The following is a 21,404-nucleotide window of genomic DNA, read 5'->3' as shown; positions in this document are numbered from 1 at the left end:
GGCCTTTATTGGTAGAGGGATTGAGTTCCGGAGTCAGGAGGTCATGTTGCAGCTGTACAGAACTCTGGTATGGCCGCATTTGGAGTATTGCGTACAGTTCTGGTCACCGCATTGTAGGAAGGACGTGGAGGCTTTGGAGCAGGTGCAGAGGAGATTTACCAGGATGTTGCCTGGTATGGAGGGAAAATCTTATGAGGAAAGGCTGATGGACTTGAGGTTGTTTTCGTTGGAGAGAAGAAGGTTAAGAGGAGACTTAATAGAGGCATACAAAATGATCAGGGGGTTGGATAGGGTGGACAGTGAGAGCCTTCTCCCGCGGATGGAAATGGCTGGCACGAGGGGACATAGCTTTAAACTGAGGGGTAATAGATATAGGACAGAGGTCAGAGGTAGGTTCTTTACACAAAGAGTAGTGAGGCCGTGGAATGTCCTACCTGCTACAGTAGTGAACTCGCCAACATTGAGGGCATTTAAACGTTTATTGGATAAACATATAGATGATAATGGCATAGTGTAGGTTAGATGGCTTTTGTTTCGGTGCAACATCGTGGGCCGAAGGGCCTGTACTGCGCTGTATTGTTCTATGTTCTATGTGTGGGGTATTGTAGGAACCACATTGACGGATTTGCCACTAAAGCCACCCCACTCTCAGAACTCTTGAAAAAGAATGCCCCTGGAAATGGGCTCCAGAGCATACAGATTCAGTGAACGATTTAAAGTGCACCCTAGCCACAGTCCCTGCTTTACAAGTTACAGACCCTGACTTGCCATATGCCATAGAGGTAGAAGCCACTGATCAGACCATTTCAGCTGTACTCCTGCAGGTGCGACATGACCAATTAGCATAAGCCTCCAGAGTGTTAGACTCCGTAGAACAGGGTTTTACTGGTTGTGAGCGACACCTGCTTGCAGCCTTTTGGGCAGTCCAGTACTTTGCCGACATTACGGGATTCAACCCGATTACAATTCTCACAAAACACACCCCGACCCAGCTTCGCTTAGATGGGCGACTAAGGGACGGTTCGGTTAGCCAGATTCGAGCAGCGCGCTGGACACTACTACTGCTGGGCGGGGCCATCTCTGTAACAGGCACTAAGGTCCACACATTTTTGGCACACAATCTACATTATGGAGGAACCCTACACGAGTGCCAGATAGTAACAGCCAAACACCCCACCGGACGCTTCATTCCCAGGTCACTACAGCCACGAGCAGGCAGCAAGAAAGCAGATCCCAAACAATCAAGGGGCACATTCAAAATTTATGTAGATGGCTCCTCCACTGCTGAGGATGGGAATAGGATAACTGGATGCGGTATATACATCGAGGATTCACAGGGACTCCCACGAGAAGTAGCTGCTCTCACACTGCCAGGACACCTAGGAGCCCAGGCCGTTAGCACTTTTCTCTCCCTACAGATGCTGCCAGACCTGCTGAGATTTTCCAGCATTTTCTCTTTGGTTTCAGATTCTAACATCCGTAGCAATTTGCTTTTTTATAAGAGCCCAGGCTGCTGCATTTGCAGCCATAGCTGATGTAGTTGCCCACCTGCAGTCTTTTCCAATGCCTGCTGTGTCCGTTTAAGAAATGTTTTTGTCTTATCACATGGCTTCAGTGATGTCATTGTGTGGGTGGAGCTGGGCTGTGGCTCAGTTTTACTTTCGCTTTGAGTTTGACCTGGTTTTGTATTGCAAGGTTGGAAAGAAGTGTCTCTCTATCTTCATTTTAAAAGATGTTTCCAGACTGCTTGATAACTTGAAAAGAAATAATTGCTTTCTGGAAGGAATTCAAACCTGCTGTTTTGGAAAGGAAACAAGAGCATCCAGACCAGGTCATGTGTACTGTGTTCTGGGCCACACCTTTCAAAAGATGTTTCAGGTTTATGGGATCTTGTTATTAAATTAGAACAGTCAAAGTGGGGAATTTATTAAGGGTGATACATCACAGCGGGCTAATTTAGGGGCTAATTTGGATGCCATTTACGGTAGCGAGGGATAGGTTTAGGTATTTGGGGATTCAGATAGCGAGGGAATGGATGGGGCTCCATAAGTGGAACTTAACGAAACTGGTGGAGGAGGCTAGGGAGGATCTTAAGTGGTGGGATACACTGCACTTAACGCTGGAGGGCAGGGTTCAAGTGGTGAAAATGAATATTCTGCCAAGGTTCTTGGTTATCTTTCATGTTCTCCCGATCTTTATACCAAAGGCCTTTTTTCGGAAAGGCGGACACGATCATTTCGGACTTTGAATGGGCGGGGAACGTGCCAAGGATGGGGTGCACCGTGCTACAGAGGCAGAGGCAGCAGGGGGGTTGGCGTTGCCGAACTTGCTTCATTATCATTGGGTGGCAAATGTGGACAAGGAGGGGCGGCGGTATATAAAACAAAAAAGAGTGGCTAAGGTAAATATTGGTCCTTTAGAAGATGAGAAGGGAGATTTAATAGTGGGAAATGAGGAAATGGCTGAGGAACTGAACAGGTTTTTTGGGTCGGTCTTCACAGTGGAAGACGCAAATAACATGCCAGTGACTGATGGAAATGAGGCTATGACAGGTGAGGACCTTGAGAGGATTGTTATCACCAAGGAGGGAGTGATGGGCAAGCTAATGGGGCTAAAGGTAGACAAGTCTCCTGGACCTGATGGAATGCATCCCAGAGTGCTAAAAGAGATGGCTAGGGAAATTGCAAATGCACTAGTGATAATTTACCAAAATTCACTAGACTCTGGGGTGGTCCCGGCGGATTGGAAATTAGCAAACGTGACACCACTGTTTAAAAAAAGGAGGTAGGCAGAAAGCGGGCAATTATAGGCCAGTGAGCTTAACTTCGGTAGTAGGGAAGATGCTGGAATCTATCATCAAGGAAGAAATAGCGAGGCATCTGGATGGAAATTGTCCCATTGGGCAGACGCAGCATGGGTTCATAAAGGGCAGGACGTGCCTAACTAATTTAGTGGAATTTTCTGAGGATATTAACAGTGCTGTCGATAACGGGGAGCCAATGTATGTGGTATATCTGGATTTCCAGAAAGCCATTGACAAGGTGCCACACAAAAGGTTGCTGCATAAGATAAAGATGCATGGCATTAAGGGTAAAGTTGTATCATGGATAGAGGATTGGTTAATTAATTGAAAACAAAGAGTGGGGATAAATGGGTGTTTCTCTGGTTGGCAATCAGTAGCTAGTGGTGTCCCTCAGGGATCAGTGTTGGGCCCACAACTGTTCACAATTTACATAGATGATTTGGAGTTGGGGACCAAGGGCAATGTGTCCAGGTTTGCAGACGACACTAAGATAAGTGGTAAAGCAAAAAGTGCAGAGGATACCTGAAGTCTGCAGAGGGATTTGGGCTAAGTGAATGGGCTAGGGTCTGGCAGATGGAATACAATGTTGACAAATATGAGGTTATCCATTTTGGTAGGAATAACAGCAAAAGGGATTATTTAAATGATAAAATAGGAAAACATGCTGCTGTGCAGAGAGACCTGGGTGTGCTAGTGCATGCGTCGCAAAAAGTTGGTTTGCAGGTGCAACAGGTGATTAAGAAGGCAAATGAAATGTTGTCCTTCATTGCTAGAGGGATGGGGTTTAAGACTAGGGAGGTTATGCTGCAATTGTATAAGGTGTTAGTGAGGCCACACCTGGAGTAGTGTGTTCAGTTTTGGTCTCCTTACTTGAGAAAGGACGTATTGGCACTGGAGGGTGTGCAGAGGAGATTCACTAGGTTAATCCCAGAGCTGAAGGGGTTGGATTACGAGGAGAGGTTGAGTAGACTGGGACTGTACTCGTTGGAATTTAGAAGGATGAGGGGGGATCTTATAGAAACATATAAGATTATGAAGGGAAAAGATAGAATAGATGCGGGCAGGTTGTTTCCACTGGCGGGTGAAAGCAGAACAAGGGGGCATTGCCTCAAAATAAGGGGAAGTAGATTTAGGACTGAGTTTAGGAGGAACTTCTTCACCTAAAGGGTTGTGAATCTATGGAATTCCTTGCCCAGTGAAGCAGTAGAGGCTCCTTCATTAAATGTTTTTAAGATAAAGATAGATAGTTTTTTGAAGAATAAAGGGATTAAGGGTTATGGTGTTCGGGCTGGAAAGTGGAGCTGAGTCCACAAAAGATCAGCCATGATCTCATGGAATGGTGGAGCAGGCTCAAGGGGTCAGATGGCCTACTCCTGCTCCTAGTCCTTATGTTCTTATGATGGGAAGGAGACGAGGTAGAGTAGGTTAGGATGGAGGGGGAATCTTGTAAGGAGTCTAGTCTTAGGGCTATGGTGACGCCAGCGATGCCAATGGTTCAGAGTAGGTATTCAAGGAGCCCACAGTCCACAATGAAGATATGGATTCAGTTGAAATGAAATGAAAATCGCTTATTTTCACAAGTAGGCTTCAAATGAAGTTACTGTGAAACGCCCCTAGTCGCCACATTCCGGTGCCTGTTCGGGGAGGCTGTTACGGGAATTGAACCGTGCTGCTGAATTGAAGCCTTGGTCTGCTTTCATAGTCAGCGATTTAGCCCTGTGGAGGCATTTTAGGCTGGAAGGGATGTTGGTGCGAATGACGAATGTGATATAAAATAGTTACTTTAGAGATATTAGTTAATGTAATGTAGAAATAAGCCACTTTGATTCTGGCAAGTAGAGACAAAGGATTTTAGACCGCATGGAAAAAGCAGGAAGAGGTGTGTCTATGAGAGTGATGCTGCATTGATAGGGGCCGGAGAAAGGGATTGGAAGTGAGCCAATCAGAATAGATCAAACAAGTCAGGAGGGACATAGGATGACCTACGGGTGTCGAGTATGTGAAACTTGATGCCATTTGAATGTATGAGTACTGATCTCTTTGTCTGGGACCTTCACTTAGTTCCTGGGGCTGCAGAAAGCAACATGTTATCTGTATCACTGTGGACTAGGTAGCTTGCAAGCTGAATAAAATAACTTCTTTTTACTTGCAAATCCATCTCGACTTTTGTAGAAATGGAAAATGACCGCGCATTGATTGTTCCCCTCTTCTTATCGTCTGATTAGTCTGGTCACTCGCGGTTGGCACAGAAAGACCGCCTCGACGAACTCACAGGTCAGTCTGGGGATTAGCATTTTAATTGATGGGATTTCATATTGTTAATTCGGCTGGGGTAGGCTGTATTGTTGATGTGACATTTAAAATATAAATGGTTCAACTTAATTTGTGAGTTAATTCGGCTGGGTAGGCTGTATTGTTGATGTGACATTTAAAATATAAATGGTTCAACTTAATTTGTGAGTTAATTCAGCTGGGGTAGGCTGTATTGTTGATGTGACATTTAAAATATAAATGGTTCAACTTAATTTGTAAGTTAATTCGGCTGGGGTAGGCTGTATTGTTGATGTGACATTTAAAATATAAATGGTTCAACTTCATTTGTGAGTTAATTCGGCTGGGGTAGGCTGTACTGTTGATGTGACATTTAAAATATAAATGGTTCAACTTCATTTGTGAGTTAATTCGGTTGGGTTACGTTATGGGAGGTCGATGCGACATTTGAAATTGAAAATGGTTCACCTCTATGTGTGTGTGTGTTAAAAATATAGTTGATTAAGCTAAAATTGTCTCCTTGGACTGTATTGGCGAAAAACGCAGTTCCGAGGACTAGTTGAGATTGTGGGGAATGCTGCATATTGGTTGAAGCAGAAGTCTCTCAAAGGGTTAACAGCAGCAGGCAAAGTTAAAGACAGACAGTGCTTCTCACTCAGGCCTTGAGATAACAGCACCAGTCTGTAGTGTAATCGGATACCTTTCCTTTGAGTCAGTGAACACCAGCAAAGTTACGTTTTGAATTAATTAAAGGAAACCAGTGGGTTTCTCCACCTCTTTGATAAAAGTTATTATTTTCGAAAGCAATTGATTGAAATTGCCAGAATCTTAAGTTTTACTTACTTGAAATAAGGTTTATCTCATTTTATCTGGAGATTAATAGAAACTTAAAGAAGATCATGTACACCATTTTAAAAAGTGTAAATCTGGAGATGATAGTTGATTTTGCTAATACTTGTATATGTAAAAGAAAAAAAACTTGTTAAAAGAAAAATTAAGATAAAGAAATAATTAAGTTGTAAATGTTGTACAAGTTTGTGTTAAGCAAATTATAAATTTAGTTCTGAGTTGAGATCAGAGCTAAGCTTGCAAGTTGCAGTAATTCAATTTGAATTTTCAAACATTATTAAGTTTTTTTTAAAAAGCGCAAGTAGAGGAAGGACACGGGTCACACAAGAGATGAGCTACGTAGTTCAATGGCTTGGTCTTGACAGAAGAAGAAAAATTCAATAATTTGGAAAAGTCAGTAAAAGTTCCGTCTGCACCCATAGCATGGTCTGCGCTCATTCCAGAACCACCAGAGTACAATAATATATACCCAGTCATTGCTCCCCAGATTTCAAATATGCCAGAAACTCAAGCCCTTTTGGATGATAGTGTGGGTCCTGATTTACCAACTTCACAACCGGAAGAGCAAAAGGAACTCTGTCCCACAAGCCCAGTTAGCTCTAGGACAAGATCTCTGACAGCGAGAGAGGGGCTTGACGCTCACCAGAAACAATTAAGCATATCACCTAAGTCTCCCCAAACTAAGGAGAAACCACAAGATTCGGGAACAAAGGAAGCTGAAACAACTTCTTTTGAAGAGAAAGAACTCCCCCTAGTGACAGGGAGAGACGTTGAAGTCTTGGAACAACCAGGGGAAATAGCTAGAGTGCCCCCTGGTGACATTCGGAGACAGTTACCGATTAGGAAGATGCGAAACCCCGACGCAGTGACTGTGGGAGCGAACCCCACGATAGACGTTTACTTCCCATGGACACGCAGTGAGATGATGGCTATTATGTCTACAATCCCAGATAGAAAAAATCTCCTAAAAAAATTTTGAGTATTTGGTAACTAATTAAACATAATAACTTAATTATAATTTAGAGGATATCTAAGCCAGAGATCGGAGCGTATTATAGTTAGCTATCGCATTTCTATTAGAAATCTAGTGCTAGGAAACAGATAGTTGACAGTAACTTTGAAATTTAAAAAAAAAGTATTAAAAAAAAAGACAAATTTTAATTTTAATTAATTGACGCAATGTCAGTTAGAGGGGTGCTGTGCTCTGACTGTGAGATGTGGCAGGTCCGGGAGGCTTCCAGCGTCCCGGATGGCTTCATCTGCAGAAAGTGCACCCAACTGGAGCTCCTCACAGACCGCATGGTTCGGTTGGAGCAGCAATTGGATGCACTTAGGAGCATGCAGGTGGCGGAAAGCGTCATAGATCGCAGTTATGTAAATGTGGTCACACCCAAAGTGCAGGCAGAGAAATGAGTGACCACCAGAAAGGGCAGGCAGTCAGTGCAGGAATCCCCTGTGGTTGTCCCCCTCTCGAACAGATATACCCCTTTGGATACTGTCGGGGGGGATAGCCTATCAGGGGAAAACAGCAGCAGCCAGAGCAGTGGCACCACGGCTGGCTCTGATGTTCAGAAGGGAGGGTCAAAGCGCAGAAGAGTAATAGTAATAGGGGACTCTATAGTCAGGGGCACAGATAGGCGCTTCTGTGGACGTGAAAGAGACTCCAGGATGGTATGTTGCCTCCCTGGTGCCAGGGTCCAGGATGTCTCCGAACGGGTAGAGGGCATCCTGAAGGGGGAGGGCAAACAGGCAGAGGTCGTTGTACATATTGGTACTAACGACATAGGCAGGAAGGGGCATGAGGTCCTGCAGCAGGAGTTCAGGGAGCTAGGCAGAAAGTTAAAAGACAGGACCTCGAGGGTTGTAATCTCGGGATTACTCCCTGTGCCACGTGCCAGTGAGGCTAGAAATAGGAAGATAGAGCAGATAAGCACGTGGCTAAACAGCTGGTGTAGGAGGGAGGGTTTCCGTTATCTGGACCACTGGGAGCTCTTCCGGGGCAGGTGTGACCTGTATAAGAAGGACGGGTTGCATCTAAACCGGAGAGGCATAAATATTAATTGGGGACTCTATAGTCAGGGGCACAGATAGGAGATTTTGTGGGAGCGTGAGAGACTCACGTTTGGTATGTTGCCTCCCAGGTGCAAGGGTACGTGATGTCTCGGATCGTGTTTTCCGGGTCCTTAGGGGGGAGGGGGAGCAGCCCCAAGTCGTGGTCCACATTGGCACCAACGACATAGGTAGGAAAGGGGACAAGGATGTCAGGCAGGCTTTCAGGGAGCTAGGATGGAAGCTCAGAACTAGAACAAACAGAGTTGTTATCTCTGGGTTGTTGCCCGTGCCACGTGATAGTGAGATGAGGAATAGAGAGAGAGCATTTAAACACGTGGCTACAGGGATGGTGCAGGCGGGAGGGTTTCAGATTTTTGGATAACTGGGGCTCTTTCTGGGGAAGGTGGGACCTCTACAGACAGGATGGTCTACATCTGAACCTGAGGGGCACAAATATCCTGGGGGGGGAGATTTGTTAGTGCTCTTTGGGGGGGTTTAAACTAATGCAGCAGGGGCATGGGAACCTGGATTGTAGTTTTAGGGTAAGGGAGAATGAGAGTATAGAGGTCAGGAGCACAGATTTGACGTCGCAGGAGGGGGCCAGCGTTCAGGTAGGTGGTTTGAAGTGTGTCTACTTCAATGCCAGGAGTATACGAAACAAGGTAGGGGAACTGGCAGCGTGGGTTGGTACCTGGGACTTCGATGTTGTGGCCATTTCGGAGACATGGATAGAGCAGGGACAGGAATGGATGTTGCAGGTTCCGGGGTTTAGGTGTTTTAGTAAGCTCAGAGAAGGAGGCAAAAGAGGGGGAGGTGTGGCGCTGCTAGTCAAGAGCAGTATTACGGTGGCGGAGAGGATGATAGATGGGGACTCTTCTTCCGAGGTAGTATTGGCTGAAGTTAGAAACAGGAAAGGAGAGGTCACCCTGTTGGGAGTTTTTTATAGGCCTCCTAATAGTTCTAGGGATGTAGAGGAAAGGATGGCGAAGATGATTCTGGATATGAGCGAAAGTAACAGGGTAGTTATTATGGGAGACTTTAACTTTCCAAATATTGACTGGAAAATATATAGTTCGAGTACAATAGATGGGTCGTTTTTTGTACAGTGTGTGCAGGAGGGTTTCCTGAAACAATATGTTGACAGGCCAACAAGAGGCGAGGCCACGTTGGATTTGGTTTTGGGTAATGAACCAGGCCAGGTGTTGGATTTGGAGGTAGGAGAGCACTTTGGGGACAGTGACCACAATTCGGTGACGTTTACGTTAATGATGGAAAGGGATAAGTATACACCGCAGGGCAAGAGTTATAGCTGGGGGAAGGGCAATTATGATGCCATTAGACGTGACTTGGGGGGGATAAGGTGGAGAAGTAGGCTGCAAGTGTTGGGCACACTGGATAAGTGGGGCTTGTTCAAGGATCAGCTACTGCGTGTTCTTGATAAGTATGTACCGGTCAGACAGGGAGGAAGGCGTCGAGCGAGGGAACCGTGGTTTACCAAGGAAGTGGAATCTCTTGTTAAGAGGAAGAAGAAGGCCTATGTGAAGATGAAGTGTGAAGTTTCGGTTGGGGCGATGGATAGTTACAAGGTAGCGAGGAAGGATCTAAAGAGAGAGCTAAGACGAGCAAGGAGGGGACATGAGAAGTATTTGGCAGGAAGGATCAAGGAAAACCCAAAAGCTTTCTATAGGTATGTCAGGAATAAGCGAATGACTAGGGAAAGAGTAGGACCAGTCAAGGACAGGGATGGGAAATTGTGTGTGGAGTCTGAAGAGATAGGCGAGATACTAAATGAATATTTTTCGTCAGTATTCACTCAGGAAAAAGATAATGTTGTGGAGGAGAATGCTGAGCCCCAGGCTAATAGAATAGATGGCATTGAGGTACGTAGGGAAGAGGTGTTGGCAATTCTGGACAGGCTGAAAATAGATAAGTCCCCGGGACCTGATGGGATTTATCCTAGGATTCTATGGGAGGCCAGGGAAGAGATTGCTGGACCTTTGGCTTTGATTTTTATGTCATCATTGGCTACAGGAATAGTGCCAGAGGACTGGAGGACAGCAAATGTGGTCCCTTTGTTCAAAAAGGGGAGCAGAGAGAACCCCGGCAACTATAGGCCGGTGAGCCTCACGTCTGTAGTGGGTAAAGTCTTGGAGGGGATTATAAGAGACAAGATTTATAATCATCTAGATAGGAATAATATGATCAGGGATAGTCAACATGGCTTTGTGAAGGGTAGGTCATGCCTCACAAACCTTATTGAGTTCTTTGAGAAGGTGACTGAACAGGTAGACGAGGGTAGAGCAGTTGATGTGGTGTATATGGATTTCAGCAAAGCGTTTGATAAGGTTCCCCACGGTAGGCTATTGCAAAAAATACGGAGGCTGGGGATTGAGGGTGATTTAGAGATGTGGATCAGAAATTGGCTAGCTGAAAGAAGACAGAGGGTGGTGGTTGATGGGAAATGTTCAGAATGGAGTACAGTCACAAGTGGAGTACCACAAGGATCTGTTCTGGGGCCGTTGCGGTTTGTCATTTTTATCAATGACCTAGAGGAAGGCGCAGAAGGGTGGGTGAGTAAATTTGCAGACGATACTAAAGTCGGTGGTGTTGTCGATAGTGTGGAAGGATGTAGCAGGTTACAGAGGGATATAGATAAGCTGCAGAGCTGGGCTGAGAGGTGGCAAATGGAGTTTAATGTAGAGAAGTGTGAGGTGATTCACTTTGGAAGGAATAACAGGAATGCGGAATATTTGGCTAATGGTAAAGTTCTTGAAAGTGTGGCTGAGCAGAGGGATCTAGGTGTCCATGTACATAGATCCCTGAAAGTTGCCACCCAGGTTGATAGGGTTGTGAAGAAGGCCTATGGAGTGTTGGCCTTTATTGGTAGAGGGATTGAGTTCCGGAGTCGGGAGGTCATGTTGCAGCTGTACAGAACTCTGGTATGGCCGAATTTGGAGTAATGCGTACAGTTCTGGTCACCGCATTATAGGAAGGGCGTGGAGGCTTTGGAGCGGGTGCAGAGGAGATTTACCAGGATGTTGCCTGGTATGGAGGGAAAATCTTATGAGGAAAGGCTGATGGACTTGAGGTTGTTTTCGTTGGAGAGAAGAAGGTTAAGAGGAGACTTAATAGAGGCATACAAAATGATCAGGGGGTTGGATAGGGTGGACAGTGAGAGCCTTCTCCCGCGGATGGATATGGCTGGCACGAGGGGACATAACTTTAAACTGAGGGGTAATAGATATAGGACAGAGGTCAGAGGTAGGTTCTTTACGCAAAGAGTAGTGAGGCCGTGGAATGCCCTACCTGCTACAGTAGTGAACTCGCCAACATTGAGGGCATTTAAAAGTTTATTGGATAAACATATGGATGATAATGGCATAGTGTAGGTTAGATGGCTTTTGTTTTGGTGCAACATCGTGGGCCGAAGGGCCTGTACTGCGCTGTATTGTTCTATGTTCTATGTTCTATCCTGGCCGCGAGGTTTGCTAGTGTCACACGGGAGGGTTTAAACTAGTATGGCAGGGGGGTGGGCCCGGGAGCAATAGGTCAGAAGGTGAGAGCATTGAGGGAGAACTAGGGAATAGGGACAGTGTGGCTCTGAGGCAGAGCAGACGGGGAGAAGTTGCTGAACACAGCGGGTCTGGTGGCCTGAAGTGCATATGTTTTAATGCAAGGAGCATTACGGGTAAGGCAGATGAACTTAGAGCTTGGATTAGTACTTGGAACTATGATGTTATTGCCATTACAGAGACCTGGTTGAGGGAAGGGCAGGATTGGCAGCTAAACGTTCCAGGATTTAGATGTTTCAAGCGGGATAGAGGGGGATGTAAAAGGGGAGGCGGAGTTGCGCTACTTGTTCGGGAGAATATCACAGCTATACTGCGAGAGGACACCTCAGAGGGCAGTGAGGCTATATGGGTAGAGATCAGGAATAAGAAGGGTGCAGTCACAATGTTGGGGGTATACTACAGGCCTCCCAACAGCCAGCGGGAGATAGAGGAGCAGATAGGTAGACAGATTTTGAAAAAGAGTAAAAACAACAGGGTTGTGGTGATGGGAGACTTCAACTTCCCCAATATTGACTGGGACTCACTTAGTGCCAGGGGCTTAGACGGGGCGGAGTTTGTAAGGAGCATCCAGGAGGGCTTCTTAAAACAATTTGTAAACAGTCCAACTAGGAAAGGGGCGGTACTGGACCTGCTATTGGGGAATGAGCCCGGCCAGGTGGTAGATGTTTCAGTAGGGGAGCATTTCGGTAACAGTGACCACAATTCAGTAAGTTTTAAAGTACTGGTGGACAAGGATAAGAGTGGTCCGAGGATGAATATGCTAAATTGGGGGAAGGCTAATTATAATAATATTAGGCGGGAACTGAAGAACATAGATTGGGGGCGGATGTTTGAGGGCAAATCAACATCTGACGTGGGAGGCTTTCAAGTGTCAGTTGAAAGGAATACAGGACCGGCATGTTCCTGTGAGGAAGAAAGATCAATACGGCAATTTTCGGGAACCTTGGATGACGAGTGATATTGTAGGCCTCGTCAAAAAGAAAAAGGAGGCATTTGTCAGGGCTAAAAGGCTGGGAACAGACGAAGCCTGTGTGGCATATAAGGAAAGTAGGAAGGAACTTAAGCAAGGAGTCAGGAGGGCTAGAAGGGGTCACGAAAAGTCATTGGCAAATAGGGTTAAGGAAAATCCCAAGGCTTTTTACACGTACATAAAAAGCAAGAGGGTAGCCAGGGAAAGGGTTGGCCCACTGAAGGATAGGCAAGGGAATCTATGTGTGGAGCCAGAGGAAATGGGCGAGGTACTAAATGAATACTTTGTATCAGTATTCACCAAAGAGAAGGAATTGGTAGATGTTGAGTCTGGAGAAGGGGGTGTAGATAGCCTGGGTCACATTGTGATCCAAAAAGACGAGGTGTTGGGTGTCTTAAAAAATATTAAGGTAGATAAGTCCCCAGGGCCTGATGGGATCTACCCCAGAATACTGAAGGAGGCTGGAGAGGAAATTGCTGAGGCCTTGACAGAAATCTTTGGATCCTCGCTGTCTTCAGGGGATGTCCCGGAGGACTGGAGAATAGCCAATGTTGTTCCTCTGTTTAAGAAGGGTAGCAAGGATAATCCCGGGAACTACAGGCCGGTGAGCCTTACTTCAGTGGTGGGGAAATTACTGGAGAGAATTCTTCGAGACAGGATCTACTCCCATTTGGAAGCAAATGGACGTATTAGTGAGAGGCAGCACGGTTTTGTGAAGGGGAGGTCGTGTCTCACTAACTTGATAGAGTTTTTCGAGGAGGTCACTAAGATGATTGATGCAGGTAGGGCAGTAGATGTTGTCTATATGGACTTCAGTAAGGCCTTTGACAAGGTCCCTCATGGTAGACTAGTACAAAAGGTGAAGTCACACGGGATCAGGGGTGAGCTGGCAAGGTGGATACAGAACTGGCTAGGCCATAGAAGGCAGAGAGTAGCAATGGAGGAATGCTTTTCTAATTGGAGGGCTGTGACCAGTGGTGTTCCACAGGGATCAGTGCTGGGACCTTTGCTCTTTGTAGTATATATAAATGATTTGGAGGAAAATGTAACTGGTCTGATTAGTAAGTTTGCAGACGACACAAAGGTTGGTGGAATTGCGGATAGCGATGAGGACTGTCTGAGGATACAGCAGGATTTAGGTTGTCTGGAGACTTGGGCGGAGAGATGGCAGATGGAGTTTAATCCGGACAAATGTGAGGTAATGCATTTTGGAAGGTCTAATGCAGGTAGGGAATATACAGTGAATGGTAGAACCCTCAAGAGTATTGAAAGTCAAAGAGATCTAGGAGTACAGGTCCACAGGTCATTGAAAGGGGCAACACAGGTGGAGAAGGTAGTCAAGAAGGCATACGGCATGCTTGCCTTCATTGGCCAGGGCATTGAGTATAAGAATTGGCAAGTCATGTTGCAGCTGTATAGAACCTTAGTTAGGCCACACTTGGAGTATAGTGTTCAATTCTGGTCGCCACACTACCAGAAGGATGGAGGCTTTAGAGAGGGTGCAGAAGAGATTTACCAGAATGTTGCCTGGTATGGAGGGCATTAGCTATGAGGAGCGATTGATAAAACTCGGTTTGTTCTCACTGGAACGAAGGAGGTTGAGGGGCGACCTGATAGAGGTATACAAAATTATGAGGGGCATAGACAGAGTGGATAGTCAGAGGCTTTTCCCCAGGGTAGAGGGGTCAATTACTAGGGGGCATAGGTTTAAGGTGAGAGGGGCAAGGTTTAGAGTAGATGTACGAGGCAAGTTTTTTACGCAGAGGGTAGTGGGTGCCTGGAACTCGCTACCGGAGGAGGTAGTGGAAGCAGGGACGATAGGGACATTTAAGGGGCATCTTGACAAATATATGAATAGGATGGGAATAGAAGGATACGGACCCAGGAAGTGTAGAAGATTGTAGTTTAGCCGGGCAGCATGGTCGGCACGGGCTTGGAGGGCCGAAGGGCCTGTTCCTGTGCTGTACATTTCTTTGTTCTTTCTTTGTTCTTTGTCCTGCTGCCTTCATGGATTCCTTGAGAACTACCATCTCAATTTATCAAGCTTATTTAAGGGACCTCTGGGCCCTAGTCCAGCAGATTTTAACCCCAGCAGAGTACCGCAATTATCTTAACCACCTGAATTATGCTAGTAATGCCGCACTTCAGCAGGCCTATGCGTTAGACGACGATAGAAGGACACAGATCTTGAATGCGTTGAATAGCACATTTCAAAGGCCCATAAATCTTTCTGTTATCTTAGACCTAAAACCTAAGAAGACTGAAGAGCCAGAGGAATTTCTGGAGCGTTTTAATGAAATCTACCGGGGGCAGTCAGGTGATTTGCTGTATCAAAATGGTCAGAATTCCCTTCAATATTGTGCTGTGTTAATGCATTGCCTACCACCTTCTGTGGTTACTGCTGTGAAATGTAATAACATGAATTGGACAGAGGACGACCCTTCCCAGATGGCAAGGGCAGTCAGATTTTATTGGAAGGAGGGTGTAGGCCAAGAAGGAGGCTCAGTTACAAAGGTTAAGACTGAGTATGTAATGAAAAAGGATGATCTGCGACCCCAACAAGCGGCAGAAATGGTAGTTTACCAGCAGGAGCCCCAATATAGTGACTTTGGGTGGGTGGATCAGCGAAGAGGAGGATACCAAACCCACCCACAGGGACCCTCACCCCCTTTTTATGGCCCACCGAACGAATCAATAGCTCTACAACCGCAGCCCCCTCTGAGGGGCCATTGGTCTACTGGAAGAAGAGGACGGGGCAGCCATGTCTTCTGTGCAATCAGCACTTAAATTACCATTATCCGACCACACGCAGCAATTGTCAGGGTTCCAAGGACAGGTGTGTGAGTATCCTATTTCTGAACCTGTGACAGTCACTTACGAGAATAAGTCTGCAGAGCATCAGGTTGTAGTGACTACTGGATTGGACTGTAACTTGTTGGCCCGAGATTTACTGTGTATCTTCCAGCTACAGCTAGAATGCGGAGATGAGGGGGTAACGGTTACATCATGGAGGATGAGACAACAGTGCTATATTTCTATCACCCCCCAGTGGTGGATGTTAGACGTTGAACAGTCACTGCATCACGTTACCCTGGCCTATGACAGAACTGGACGAAACAGGGAGTTGGAGGACAAATACCGGCCATTACTTGAGACCGAATGGCCAGTCAAGGTTACAGCCACAGTCACGGGAAAATAAGGTACAGCCGATTTTGTTACAATATCACCACATTTATGGCCACAGTCAGCTTCGGTAAGCCCTCATATTACACGTCAGGTCCATGACCAGTACCATGCCAGGGATATGGGGCGAATGTTAAGGAGGGCAGTGGATCATTCGGATCCAACAGACTACGCACTTCAAGTCATGCCGGACGGCACTACCATAAAATATTTTGAGGTCCCTGAAACGATTAACACTCGACTGCAGCATCACAGGGGACATGATGTGTTGGAATATGTCAATCCACAGGTCTGGGCGGAATACCCATCACAAGTGGGAAAGACAAATGTTACACCTATTAAGGTGATGATTAAGGATCATGTAAAGCTACCTTCCATTCGACAATATCCCCTGAAATCTCAAGCTGCTCCATCAATAGATAAATTAATTCAAGAGCTGTTGAAATAGGGTATTTTGGTCCCTTGCCAATCAGAATGTAACACCCCCATACTTGCTGTGCCTAAACCAGCCAAACCAGACCAGTACCGATTCGTACAGGATTTACGTTCAATCAATGCCATCGCACAGCCGTTACATGCTCTCACCCTCCAACAGGATATTACGGTGTATAGCTCCCACTCGGTCATCGCACTACTGAGGCAACTGCAGACTCAGCATCATACCGCAGCTCGTCAGAATAGGTATGAGATATACCTTTTGAACAATCCACGTCTGACATTTAAATACTGTACCACTATCAAGCCAGCCTGTTTTCTTAGTGGTCCCCCTGTCCATGAAGATGCACCTGGCCACGACTGTTTAGCCTTGATTCAGGAAACTACCACAATAAGGGGCGATTTGAGTGACATTTCGTCAGAACAACCTGACATGATTATGTGTGGTCAAATATCCCACCGGGGTTTAGTTAATGACCTACTGCAGGCCCTCCTTATGCCCGCGCAGATTTCCGTTATTAAATGCGCTGCCCACACGAATGGTACAACCCCAGTTGACGTTGGTAATGAACGAGCAGATTGTGCAGCGCGAACAGCCGCGCAAATTCAGCAAGTGATGGTGCCTAAGATGTTAAGTCAGACTAAACGATCTACTATAAATATGTCTGCTTCTGACAAGTCAATGCCAACCATCCAAGACATCATAAGGTTACAGGAGGACGCTCCTGAGAGTGATAAACAAATGTGGAAACGGTTAGGTTGTACATATGATTCTGTTTCCTCTTTATGGACCACGCCTGCACATCAGACTTGTATGTCTGATGTACTGGCTTTATGGGTCATCGAATGTGTACACTTTGCAACTCATTGTGGGGCTCGAGGGACTAGTGATTTGTTGCTGGACACTTGGTGGCACCCTAAAATGCAGGGGTTGGCCCAAAGTATCAGTAATCGGTGTTTGATTTGTCAGCAATATAACACCAAAAAAGGTATCCCTTGTGGGATGGGGCAAACCCCGTTGCCCAGTGGTCCCTTTGAGACGCTCCAAATGGATTTCATTGAGTTGGAAATGTGTCAATGTTATAAATATGTTTTGGTCATTGTGGATGTGTTCAGCAGATGGGTTGAGGCGTATCCGTCTATCGATAATAAAGCTGCTACTGTGGTTAAAGTCTTGATGAGGGAAATCATTCCCCGGTACGGTATACCAGCTCAGTTAAGTTCTGATAATGGGCCTCATTTTATTGGACAAATTAACAAGGAGTTTTGCTCCCAGTTGGGCATACGCCAGCAGTTACACTGTGCTTATAGACCGCAGGCGGCCGGGTTGGTTGAGAGACACAATCAGACCCTCAAAACTAAATTGGCTACATTAAGAGCAGACACGGGATTGACATGGCTTAAGTTGCTCCCTGTTGCCCTCTTCCAGCTGCGGGTTACACCTGCGGGACCGGCCCAGCTCTCTCCCGCCGAGATTCTTTTTGGCAGGCCTCTTAGAACTCCCTGGAGCCTGCAGGTTCCCAGACTGGTTCAGTTTCATCAGATGACTGAAGAGATGACCACCTATGTTCTAGCCCTCACGCAAGTGCTCAAGGAACTCCATGGCCAGGTCCGCGCGGCTCACCAGCCATTGCCCCCAGTACCTAGCTCACATTCAGTCCAGCCCGGTAGTTATGTCATGGTCAAAAATTGGACTAGGAAGGGGTCGGAGCCGCGATGGGACGGGCCCTTCCAAGTTCTCCTTACCACCCCCACAGCAGTTAAAGTGGAGGGGCGAAGTGCTTGGGTCCACCTACATCACTGTAAATTGAGTCCATCTCCACTACTGTAAAAGGTCGGATACTAACCTGCCTCCCTTCTCCAGTGCTATTTTACAGGTGTGGAGCATGATGGAGTGGCTACGCATCGTCTGTCTAATATTTGGCCTCACTTCGCTTGGCGATGGACATGGAAAAGGGAAATATTATGTATCTGTGTAGCCCCAACCAATCTACAAGGTTACATCACCTCTGCAAAGGTGATGTTCTTCGCTGCCCCCTTATACGAGGACATGGTATCGACTCATGGAAGGTCATCAAAGTTAAGGAGAATGCAGGAGTCATGAAGCAGTTGCACCGGTCCCGGCGATGGGAAGGGAACATTATATGGACATTGCCTTGTTTTTGGAATACATGTAAATTCGATTTTGGATGTGTTAAGAGTGGTGCAATAAAGGTAATATCAGGCTGTCAGAAGAGCGTAGGAAGAGGCTATGAGAAAGTGAAAGGGACTAGAGAGAGGACGGGGCGTATGAGAAGGGAAGTACAGCTAGAACGTAGGTTACCGGGAGATACACTTAAGTTAGTTAAAGGCCAAACTGAGGAAAACCCGGGTAGTAAACCTTGGGAGCCCTCGGGGCAATAACCAAGGAATTGTCTCAGCTACGGTTGTTTGCAATGCATAACCGGTATGCTCTTGACTATCTTCTGGCCCGTGAGGGTGGGGTATGCGCCATAGTGCAGGGCAAGTGTATCATGGGAGTTCAGGACTTGACCGCTAACATCACTAAATTTATGGATCGCATACGGGATCACCTGGACAGAATGCAGGATCCTGGCTCTTGGGGTAACTGGGGATTTGGAGGTTGGAAGGACTGGTTGATAAATATGGCCATGTATCTAGTGGTAGCTATCGGCTGCATCTTTGTGGGCCTGGCCATCCTTAAATATGTGATGGGTAAAATTTAACCAAAAAAAAAAATTTAACTGTTAAAATCCATGAGGGTGAAGCAGATGAAGACAGGAATTGGAAATGCAGCGACGGATCTTTTTAGATGAGGAACCGTAGCTATGGATTGGATAGTTCGGTTATCATGGAATGATAAAAGGAGGGAATGACGAATGTGATATAAAATAGTTACTTTAGAGATATTAGTTAATGTAATGTAGAAATAAGCCACTTTGATTCTGGCAAGTAGAGACAAAGGATTTTAGACCGCATGGAAAAAGCAGGAAGAGGTGTGTCTATGAGAGTGATGCTGCATTGATAGGGGCCGGAGAAAGGGATTGAAAGTGAGCCAATCAGAATAGATCAAACAAGTCAGGAGGGACATAGGATGACCTATGGGTGTTGAGTATGTGAAACTTGATGCCATTTGAATGTATGAGTACTGATCTCTTTGTCTGGGACCTTCACTTAGTTCCCGGGGCTGCAGAAAGCAACATGTTATCTGTATCACTGTGGACTAGGTAGCTTGCAAGCTGAATAAAATAACTTCTTTTTACTTGCAAATCCATCTAGACTTTTACTGAGGCCAGACTGATGGATAAAGAAATTTGGGAATCAACACGAACGCCACTGTGCGAAAATCATGGGTTTGAGCCGGGGGGGGGGATGGATAGTTTATACAGCAGGTGGAGGGAAGTGGGGCTGGTCAAGGTGAGGGATTTGTATTTGGAGGACGGGTTCGCCAGTCTGGAGAAACAAAGGGAGAGGGTAGAGTGCTGAGGGGGAGTGACTTCAGGCATCTGCAGTTTAGGGACTTTGCCCGAAAGGTCTGGAGGGGGTTCCCTAGGTTGCCGGGATACACCCTGTTGGAGCGACTGCCGCTTCCTGATATGGAAGGGGAGGAAATAATTGAGGATATATACAAGTAGCTGGGGGAGCAGGGACACGAGCGGGTGATGAAGGTCAAGGAAAATGGGAAGCAGAGTTGGGAGGGGAGATCAATTGGAGAGTATGGAGTGAGGAACTGCGTAGGGTAACAGGAACTCCTTTTGTGCAAGGATGAAAATGATACAGCTTAACGCAGTGCACAGGGTGCATATGACTCAGAGAATGAGTGGGTTCTTTCAGGGGTAGCAGATGAGTGAGAAGTGCGGGCGCGGGGCCAGCGAATCACACGCACATGTTTTGGGGTTGCGGAAAATTGGGAAGATTCTGGTCTGGGAGTGTTCACGGTTTTAGCCAGGATAGTGGAGGAGGAGGTGGATCCAGACCCTTTGGTGGCGATATTTGGGCTTTCAGAGAAGCTGGAGCTCATGGAGAGGAGGAAGGCCGATGTCTTGGCCTTCACATCTCTAACTGCACGGTGGAAAATTTGCTGAAGTGGCGTTTGGCATCGACACTGGGGGTAACAGCCTGGGTGGGTGATCTGTGCGACTTCCTGCGATTAGATTAGATAAACATAGAACATAACAGTGCAGAAAGAGGCCATTCGGCCCATCGAGTCTACACTGACCCACTTAAGCCCAATCACCTAGAACCAGGTAAGGGTTCGCCCCGAAAGGCGGGAAGCCCCTGGGGACTATAACAGTTAAGCCACAAGTTCAAATCGCTCTCTTCTTCCTGCAACACGAACCAACATTGACCGTGACCGGTGCAGTGACCGCCGAAAGCCCGTAAGTCATAATTCAACGCTCGCTACGAGATAGGCGCTCCTAGCTACCAATCCGTACCAACTTCGAATCCCGCAGACTCAGAACCCGAACGAAAGGCCATTTGTTCCCCTGACCTGGTGGGCCAGTCCGAAGTTAAGTATAGGCCTGTTAGTTGTAGAAGTAGCTTAGACGTAGAATTTGTGCATGAGTAGCGATTACTGTGTATAATAAATGTGCTTTGATTTGAATCTTACTAATCGGTGTATTGAGTTATTGATCATTACTTGGACTTGAACCTCGTGGCGGTATCATAAAGATACCTGGCAACTCGAGAGCAAAGGTAATAAAACAGAGCAATTGAACCAACCGGAAAGTTAGCAACAATTGTTACGACTGAATTAATGACGTCAATGCCTACTTGTAAATCTAAACGAACCTTAAATATATATGCGTGTAATTCTGACTATAGAACACAGAACATACAAAACTACAGCACAGAACAGGCCCTTCGGCCCACGATGTTGTGCCGAACCTTTGTCCTAGATTAATCATAGATTATCATAGAATTTACAGTGCAGAAGGAGGCCATTCGGCCCATCGAGTCTGCACCGGCTCTTGGAAAGAGCACCCTACCCAAGGTCAACACCTCCACCCTATCCCCATCCCCATAACCCAGTAACCCCACCCAACACTAAGGGCAATTTTGGACACTAAGGGCAATTTATCATGGCCAATCCACCTAACCTGCACATCTTTGGACTGTGGGAGGAAACCAGAGCACCCGGAGCAAACCCACGCATACACGGGGAGGACGTGCAGACTCCGCACAGACAGTGACCCAAGCCGGAATCGAACAAGGGACCCTGGACCTGTGAAGCAATTGTGCTATCCACAATGCTACCGTGTTGCCC

At 46.4% G+C, this 21,404-nt stretch overlaps 1 protein-coding gene across 1 annotated transcript in view; it reads right to left on the bottom strand.

Moving 5' to 3' along the window:
* LOC140396664 (lysine-specific demethylase 7B-like) overlaps positions 1-21,404 on the bottom strand; it is a 419,959-nt gene that overhangs the window by 158,041 nt on the left and 240,514 nt on the right. The gene's annotated exons all lie outside the window — the stretch shown is intronic.

Source organism: Scyliorhinus torazame, chromosome 19 (assembly GCF_047496885.1).
Source record: "Scyliorhinus torazame isolate Kashiwa2021f chromosome 19, sScyTor2.1, whole genome shotgun sequence".
In the NCBI taxonomy this organism is placed as follows: domain Eukaryota; kingdom Metazoa; phylum Chordata; class Chondrichthyes; order Carcharhiniformes; family Scyliorhinidae; genus Scyliorhinus; species Scyliorhinus torazame.
The sequence above is the reverse complement of the archived record's forward strand: the minus strand, read 5'-3'. Positions and strand labels throughout refer to the sequence as shown.